The sequence below is a fragment of the Monodelphis domestica genome, chromosome 1 (genome assembly GCF_027887165.1).
Source record: "Monodelphis domestica isolate mMonDom1 chromosome 1, mMonDom1.pri, whole genome shotgun sequence".
Lineage (NCBI taxonomy): Eukaryota > Metazoa > Chordata > Mammalia > Didelphimorphia > Didelphidae > Monodelphis > Monodelphis domestica.
Window position 1 is genome coordinate 191,818,640 of NC_077227.1, and position 8,725 is coordinate 191,827,364.

Sequence of the window (8,725 nt, forward strand, 5' to 3'; positions counted from 1 at the left end):
AAAGGTGTGACATGTATGCTATTCTGTGTTCACATAATTTACTTATAGTTTCCTTCTTTATGTTCAAGTCTTTCACCCATTCTGAGTTTATCTTGGTGTAGGGTGTGAGGTGTTGATCCAAACCTAATTTCTTCTATACTGTTTTCCAATTTTCCCAGCAGTTTTTATCAAATAGTGGATTTTGGTCCCAAAAGCTGGGATCTTTGGGCTTGTCATAGACTGTCTTGCTGACATCACTTACCCCAAGGCTATCCCACTGATCCCCCATTCTGTCTCTTAGCCAGTACCATATTGTTTTGTTGACCATTGCTTTATAGTATAGTTTGAGATCTGCTACTGCAAGTTCACCTTCTTTTGCATTTTTTTTATTATTTCATTGGATATCCTTGATCTTTTGTTCTTCTAAATCAACTTTGTTATGGTTTTTTCTTTTTTCTTTCTTTTTTGACTTTTTAAACATTATTTTATTTGGTTATTTACAAACATTATTCATTGGAAACAATGATCATTATCTTTTCCTACCCCTGCCCCCCTCCAACCACTTCTCCCATAGCCAGAGCACAATTCCACTGGGTTTCACATGTGTTCTTGGTTCGAACCCATTTCCATGTTGTTGGTATTTGCACTATAGAGTTCATTTAGAGTCTCTCCTCAGTCATTTCCTCTCAGCCCCTGTAGTCAAGCAATTGCTTTTCCTTAGTGTTTTTACTCCCAGAGTTTATCCTCTGCTTGTGGATAGTGTTTTTTAGATCCCTGCAGATTGTTCAGAGACATTGCATTGTCCCTAGTGGAGGAGTCCATTACCTTCGATTGTACCACAGTGTATCAGTCTCTGTGTACAATGTTTTCCTGGTTCTGCTCCTTTTGCTCTGCATCACTTCCTGGAGGTTGTTCCAGTCTCCATGGAATTCCTCCACTTTATTATTCCTTTTAGCACAATAGTATTCCATCACCAACATATACCACAATTTGTTCAGCCATTCTCCAATTGAAGGGCATCCCCTCATTTTCCAATTTTTGGCCACCACAAAGAGCTCAGCTATGAATATTCTTGTACAAGTCTTTTTCCTTATTATCATTTTGGTCTACAAACCCAGCAGTGCTATGGCTGGATCAAAGGGCAGACAGTCTTTTAGTGCCCTTTGGGCATAGTTCCAAATTGCCCTCCAGAATGGTTGGATCAGTTCACAACTCCACCAGCAATGAATTAATGTCCCTACTTTGCCGCATCCCCTCCAACATTCATTACTTTCCATAGCTGTCATGTTAGCCAATCTGCTAGGTGTGAGGTGATACCTCAGAGTTGTTTTGATTTGCATCTCTCTAATTATAAGAGATTTAGAACACTTCTTCATGTGCTTATTAGTAGTTTTGATTTCTTTATCTGAAAACTGCCTATCCATGTCCCTTGCCCATTTATCAACTGGAGAATGGCTTGATTTTTTGTACAATTGATTTAGCTCTTTGTAAATTTGAGTAATTAAACCTTTGTCAGAGGTTTTTATGAAGATTGCTTCCCAATTTGTTGCTTTCCTTCTGATTTTAGTTATATTGGTTTTGTTTGTACAAAAGCTTTTTAATTTGATGTAGTAGAAATTATTTATTTTACATTTTGTGACTCTTTCTATGTCTTGCTTGGTTTTAAAGTCTTTCCCTTCCCAAAGATCTGACATGTATACTGTTCTGTGTTTACCTAATTTACTTATAGTTTCCTTCAGTCACCCATTTTGAATTTATCTTGGTGTAGGGTGTGAGGTGTTGATCTAATCCTAATCTCTCCCACACTGTCTTCCAGTTTTCCCAGCAGTTTTTATCGAATAGTGGATTTTTGTCCCAAAAGCTGGGATCTTTGGGTTTATCATATATTGTCTTGCTGAGGTCACTTGCCCAAAGTCTATTGCACTGATCCTCCTTTCTGTCTCTTAGCCAGTACCAAATTGTTTTGATGACTGCTGCTTTGTAATATAGTTTGAGATCTGGGACTGCAAGGCCCCCTTCCTTTGTATTTTTTTTCATTATTTCCCTGGATATCCTTGATCCTTTGTTATTCCAAATGAACTTTGTTATGTTTTTTTCTAAATCAGTAAAGAAATTTTTTGGAAGTTCTATGGGTATGGCACCAAATAGATAGATAAGTTTGGGTAGGATGGTCATTTTTAATATATTGGCTCATCCTACTCATGAGCAGTTAATGTTTTTCCAATTGCTCAAGTCTAGTTTTAGTTGTGTGGAGAGTGTTTTGTAGTTGTGTTCATATAGTTCCTATGTTTGTCTCGGGAGATAGATTCCTAGGTATTTTATTTTGTCTAAGGTGATTTTGAATGGGACTTCTCTTTCTAGTTTTTGCTGCTGAACTATGTTGGAGATGTATAGAAATGCTGATGACTTATGCGGGTTTATTTTGTATCCTGCAACTTTGCTAAAGTTGTTGATTATTTCAATTAGCTTTTTGGTTGAATCTCTAGGATTCTTTAAGTAGACCATCATGTCATCTGCAAAGAGCAATAGCTTAGTCTCCTCCTTGCCTATTTTAATGCCTTCAATTTCTTTTTCTTCCCCAATTGCTACTGCTAGTGTTTCTAGTACAATGTCAAATAGTAGAGGTGATAATGGGCATCCTTGTTTCACTCCTGATCTTATTGGGAATGCATCTAGTTTATACCCATTGCAGATGATATTAGTTGATGGTTTTACATATATACTGTTAATTATTTTTAGGAACGACCCTCCTATTCCTATGCTTTCTAGTGTTTTCAATAGCAATGAGTGTTGTATTTTATCAAAGGCTTTTCTGTGACTATTGAAATAATCATGTGATTTTTGTTGGTTTGCTTGTTGATATGGTCGATTATGTGGATAGTTTTCCTAATATTGAACCAGCCCTGCATCCCTGGAATAAATCCTACTTGATCATGGTGGATGACCCTTCTGATCACTTGCTGGAGTCTTTTTGCTAGTATCCTATTTAAGATTTTTGCCTCTATATTCATTGGGGAGATTGGTCTATAATTTTCTTTCTCTGTTTTTGATCTGCCTGGTTTTGGAATCAGTACCATGTTTGTGTCATAAAAGGAGTTTGGTAGAATTCCCTCTTTGCTTATTATGTCAAATAGTTTGTATAGTATTGGGATTAACTGTTCTCTGAATGTTTGATAGAATTCACTGGTGAATCCATCAGACCCTGGGGATTTTTCTTAGGGAGTTCTTTGATGGCCTGTTGGATTTCATTTTCTGATATGGGATTATTTAAGAATTCTATTTCTTCTTCTGTTAGTCTAGGCAGTTTGTATTTTTGCATATATTCATCCATATTGCCTAGATTGCTGTATTTATTGCCATATAATTGGGCAAAGTAATTTTTAATGATTGCCTTGATTTCCTCTTCATTGGAGGTGATGCCCCCCTTTTCATCTTTGATGCTGTTAATTTGCTTTTCTTCTTTCCTTTTTTTAATTAGATTGACCTATTAGACAATAGATTGTCTATTTTGTTTGTTTTTTCAAAGTACCAGCTTCTAGTCTTATTTATTAAATCAATAGTTCTATCACTTTCTATTTTATTAATTTCTCCCTTAATTTTTAGGATTTCTAGTTTGGTTTTCTGCTGGGGGGTTTTAATTTGATTGCTTTTGAGTTTTTTATTTGCATTTCCAATTGATTGATTTCTGCTCTCCCTAGTTTGTTAATATATACACTCAGGGATATGAATTTACCACTGATTACTGCTTTGGCTGCATCCCAAAAGGTTTGAAAGGATGTCTCGCTGTTGTCATTTTCCTTGATGAAATTATTAATTGTTTCTGTGATTTCTTCTCTAATTAACAATTTTGGAGTATCATATTGTTTAATTTCCAATTAGTTTTTGATTTGGTTTTCCATGTACCATTACTGATCATTATTTTTATTGCCTTGTGATCTGAAAAGGCTGCATTTATTATTTCTGCTTTTCTGCATTTGTATGCCATGTTTCTGTGACCTAGTGTATGGTCAATCTTTGTGAATGTGCCATGTGGTGCTGAGAAGAAGGTGTATTCCTTTTTGTCCCTATTTATTTTTCTCCATATGTCTATTAACTCTAATTTTAATAAGATTTCATTCACTTCTTTTACCTCTTTCTTATTTATTTTTTGATTTGATTTATCTAAATTTGATAATGGTTGGTTCATATCTCCCACTAATATTGTTTTACTATCTATTTCTTCCTTCAATTCTCCTAGTTTCTCCATTAGAAATTTGGGTGCTATATTATTTGGTGCATACATGTTGATTAGTGATATTTCCTCATTATTTAAAGTCCCTTTTGAGAAAATATAATTACCTTCCCTATCCCTTTTAATCAGGTCTATTTTTGCTTTGGCTTTATCAGATATCAGGACAGCAACTCCTGCCTTCTTTCTATCAGTTGAGGCCCAGAAGGTCTTACTCCATCCTTTAATTCTCACCTTGTGAGTGTCTACCTGCCTCATGTGTGTTTCTTGAAGACAACATATGGTAGGGTTTTGGATTCTAACCCATTCTGTGATTTGTCTATGTTTTATGGGTGAGTTCATCCCATTCTCATTCAAAGTTATGATTGTGACTTGTGAATTCTCTGGCATTTTGATATCCTTCCCTAATTCTAACCTTTCTTCATTAGCTCTAACCTTTTAATCCAGTGATTTATTTAAATCAGTTCCCCTTGTCCCCTCCCTTGATATGTTTCCCTTTCTAGCCCCTCCCTTTTTGTTCTCTCCCCCTCCCTCCTCTTCTTCCCTCCCCTTTTGTTTTCTCTACCCCCTTCCCCACCCCTTGGTTTTCCCTTTTCCCTACCCATGTTGGGTAAGATAGAATTCAAGATCCCAATGGATCTGGATGTTTTTCCCTCTCAGAGTTGATTTCCCTGAGAGTAAGGTTTAAGTAAAAACTCTCTTCCTCTCCTTCTTATAGGAGTTTTCTTCCCATCCCCTTCCCGTGTGAATCTTTGCATGAGAAAGATTATTCTATTTGATTTTTCTTTTCCCCCTATTTACACATTACATTTTCCATATATTAATCTATATAGATTGATATAAATGTAGTCCTTATAGAAGAGAGTTTGAATAAATGAAAAGATAACAATTTTCTCCTTTTCCCTTTCCATCATATTTATCTTTTCAGGTATTCCATGCTCTTTGTTTTTCGATATCGAACTTTCCACAGAGCTCTGGTCTTTTCTTTGCAAAAAGTTGGAAATCTTCTATTTTGTTGAATGCCCATACTTTCCCTTGGAAGTATATAGTCAGTTTTGCTGGATAGCTGATTCTTGGTTGAAGACCCAGCTCTCTTGCCTTTCTGAAAATCATGTTCCATGCCTTACGATCATTCAGAGTGGAACTTGCAAGGTCTTGTGTGACCCTGATTGGCATTCCTTTATATCTAAATTGTCTTTTTCTGGCTTCTTGTAGGATTTTTTCTTTTGCTTGAAAGCTTTGGAATTTGGCAATTACATTCCTGGGAGTTGTCTTTTCGGGATTTAGTGTAGAGGGTGTTCTGTGAGCTCTGTCAGTGGCTGTATTTCCCCCTTGTTCTAGAATCTCTGGGCAATTTTCTTTGATTATATCTTGTATTACGATGTTGAGTTTGCTGTTTATTTCTGGATTTACTGGTAGTTCAATTATTCTTAAATTATCTCTTCTTCTTCTATTTTCCAAGTCTGTCTCCTTAGTGAGATATTTTATGTTCTCTTCTAATTTCTTGATCTTTTGGCTTTGCTTTATTGATTCTTGCTCTTTTACCTGCTTGTTGTCTTCCAGTTGCCTAATTCTGACCTTTAAAGCCTGGTTTTCCTTTTCAGTTTGGTCTAACTGGTTTTGTAGTTGTGTGAAATTCTTTTGCATTAATTCCCACTTTTCCTGCCAGAAGGCTTCCATCTTTTTGATCATTTTCGATTCAAATTTTTCAAAAGTTTGTGGAGAGTTTCCATTTCCTTTGGAAGGTTTCGGCGCATTTGCTTGTGTTTCCTCTTCTATCTTCTCTGTATTTTGTATTTTTGCTCCATAAAATGTGTCCAATGTTTCCCCCTTCTTGTTTTTCCCTCCCGATGCTTCTGTCAAACTGTATGCTCCTAGGGCACCGGAATTCAAAACAAACAACAGAATAGACCTCGGGAACACTACTCCTGGACCTGGATCAAAAGGTATGGCCCCCTCCAAAAGTCAGACCCCGAGATCACTGGAATTGCTGGTGTTTTGGTGTTTCATGTTACTAACCTCCTCAGTTCCCTCCCGATGCTTCTCTGTTGCCTTACTTCTATGCTCTGTGCCTGACTTGACACTCTCAGATGCCATGGCTTCTCAGAGCTCCAAGGGCTGGTGATAGGATTAACTTCAGACTGAGTATGCACTGAGGCAGGGACCTTCGGTGAGACTCAGATGGAAGGATCTGGTCAGGGGGCTACAGGCTCCCCCCGTCTCTTTCTGTTTCCCTGATGTCTGGGTGCCCCCTCGACTGGGTCAGTTTGTTTTCAGGGTGCGGCCTTCAGAATAGCCGGCTCCCGAGGCCCTTTTGCCTGCCCTGAGGTTCCTGCTGCTGCCTCGGATTCAGAGCTCTGGGTTGGGGGGGATGGGTCCTGGGACCTTCCTTTTGCCTACCCCTTAGATCAGAGTGATCTGTAAAGAGTGATAACTTGGTCTCTTCATTGCCAATTTTAATACCTTTAATTTCTTTTTCTTCTCTAATTGTTACTACTAATGTTTCTAGTACAATGTTAAATAACAGAGGTGATGATGGGCATCCTTGTTTCACTCCTGATCTTATTGGAAATGCATCTAATTTATCCCCATTGAAGATGATGTTTGCTGATGGTTTTAGATAAATACTGTTTATTATTTTTTGGAAAGACCCTTCTATTCCTATACTTTCTAGTCTTTTCAATAGCAATGAGTGTTGTATTTTCTTAAAGGCTTTTTCTGCATCTATTCAGATGATCATGTGATTTTTGTTGGTTTGCTTGTTGATATCGTCAATTATGTGGATGATTTTCCTAATATTGAACCATTCTTGCAGTCCTGGTATAAATCCCACCTGATCATAGTGAATAACCCTTGTGATGACTTGCTGGAGTCTGTTTGCTAGTATCGGATTTAAGATTTTTGCATCTATGTTCATTAAGGAGATTGGTCTGTAGTTTTCTTTCTCCGTTTTTGATCTGCCTGTCTTTGGAATCAGTACCATATTTGTGTCATAAAAGGAATTTGGTAGAACTCCCTCTTTGTTTATTATATCAAATAGTTTGTATAGTATTAGGATTAGCTGTTCTTTGAATGTTTGATAGAATTCACTTGTGAATCCATCAGGCCCTGGGCATTTTTCTTAGGGAGTACTTTGATGGCCTATTGGATTTCTTTTTCTGGTATGGGATTATTTAAGACTTCTATTTCTTCTTCTGTTAGTCTAGGCAATTTATATTTTTGTAAATATTTGTCCATATTGCCTAGATTAGCATATTTATTGCCATATAATTGGGCAAATAAGTTTTTAATGATTGACTTAATTCCTCTTCATTGGAGGTAAGGTCCCCCTTTTCATCTATGATACTGTTAATTTGCTTTTCTTCTTTCCTTTTTTAAATTAGATTGACCAGTACTTTGTTTATTTTGTTTGTTTTTTCAAAGTACCAGCTTCTAGTCTTATCTATTAGTTCAATAGTTCTTTCACTTTCAATTTTATTAATTTCTTCCTTAATTTTTAGGATCTCTAATTTAGTTTTCTTCTGGGGATTTTTAATTTGTTTGCTTTCAATTTTTTGATTTGCATGTCCAATTCATTGACCTCTGCCCTCCCTGATTTGTTAATATATTAACTCATGGATATAAATTTTCCCCTGAGTACTGCTTTGGCTGCATCCCATATATTTTGAAAGGATGTCTCATTATTGTCATTTTCTTCAATGAAATTATTAATTGTTTTTATGATTTGTTCTCTAACCGATTTTGGAGAATCATATTATTTAATTTCCCATTAATTTTTGATTTGGCTCTCCATGTACCCTTACTGATCATTTTTTTTATTGCGTTATGATCTGATAAGTTTGCATTTATTATTTCTGCTTTTCTTCATTTATTTGCCATGTTTTTATGACCTTGCACATGGTCAATCTTTGTGAATGTACCATGTGCTGCTGAAAAGAAAGTGTATTCCTTTTTGTCCCTATTTATTTTTCTCCATATATCTATTAACTCTAATTTTTCTGAGATTTCATTCATATCTTTTACCTCTTTTTAATTTATTTTTTATTTGATTTATCTAAATTTGATAGTGGTAGGTTCAGGTCTCCCACTAGTATTGTTTTACTATCTATTTCCTCCTTTAATTCCACTAGTTTCTCCTTTAGAAATTTGGATGCTATATCATTTGGTGCATACATTTTGATTACTGATATTTCTCCATCAGTTATACTCCTTTTTTTGTCAGGATGTATTTACCTTCTGTATCCCTTTTAATCAGAACTATTTTCACTTTGGCTTTGTCAGATATCATGATTGCAACTACTGCCTTCTTTCTATCAGTTGAGGGCCCATAGGTTTTGGTCCAACCTTTATTTCTAATCTAATCTAATCTAATCTAATCTACCCACCTCAGGTGTGTTTCTTGTAGACAACATATGGTAGGATTTTGGATTCTAATCCACTCTCCTATTTGTTTTCATTTTATTGGTGAATTCATCCCATTCAAGTTCAAAGTTATGATTGTCAATTGTGTATTCCCTA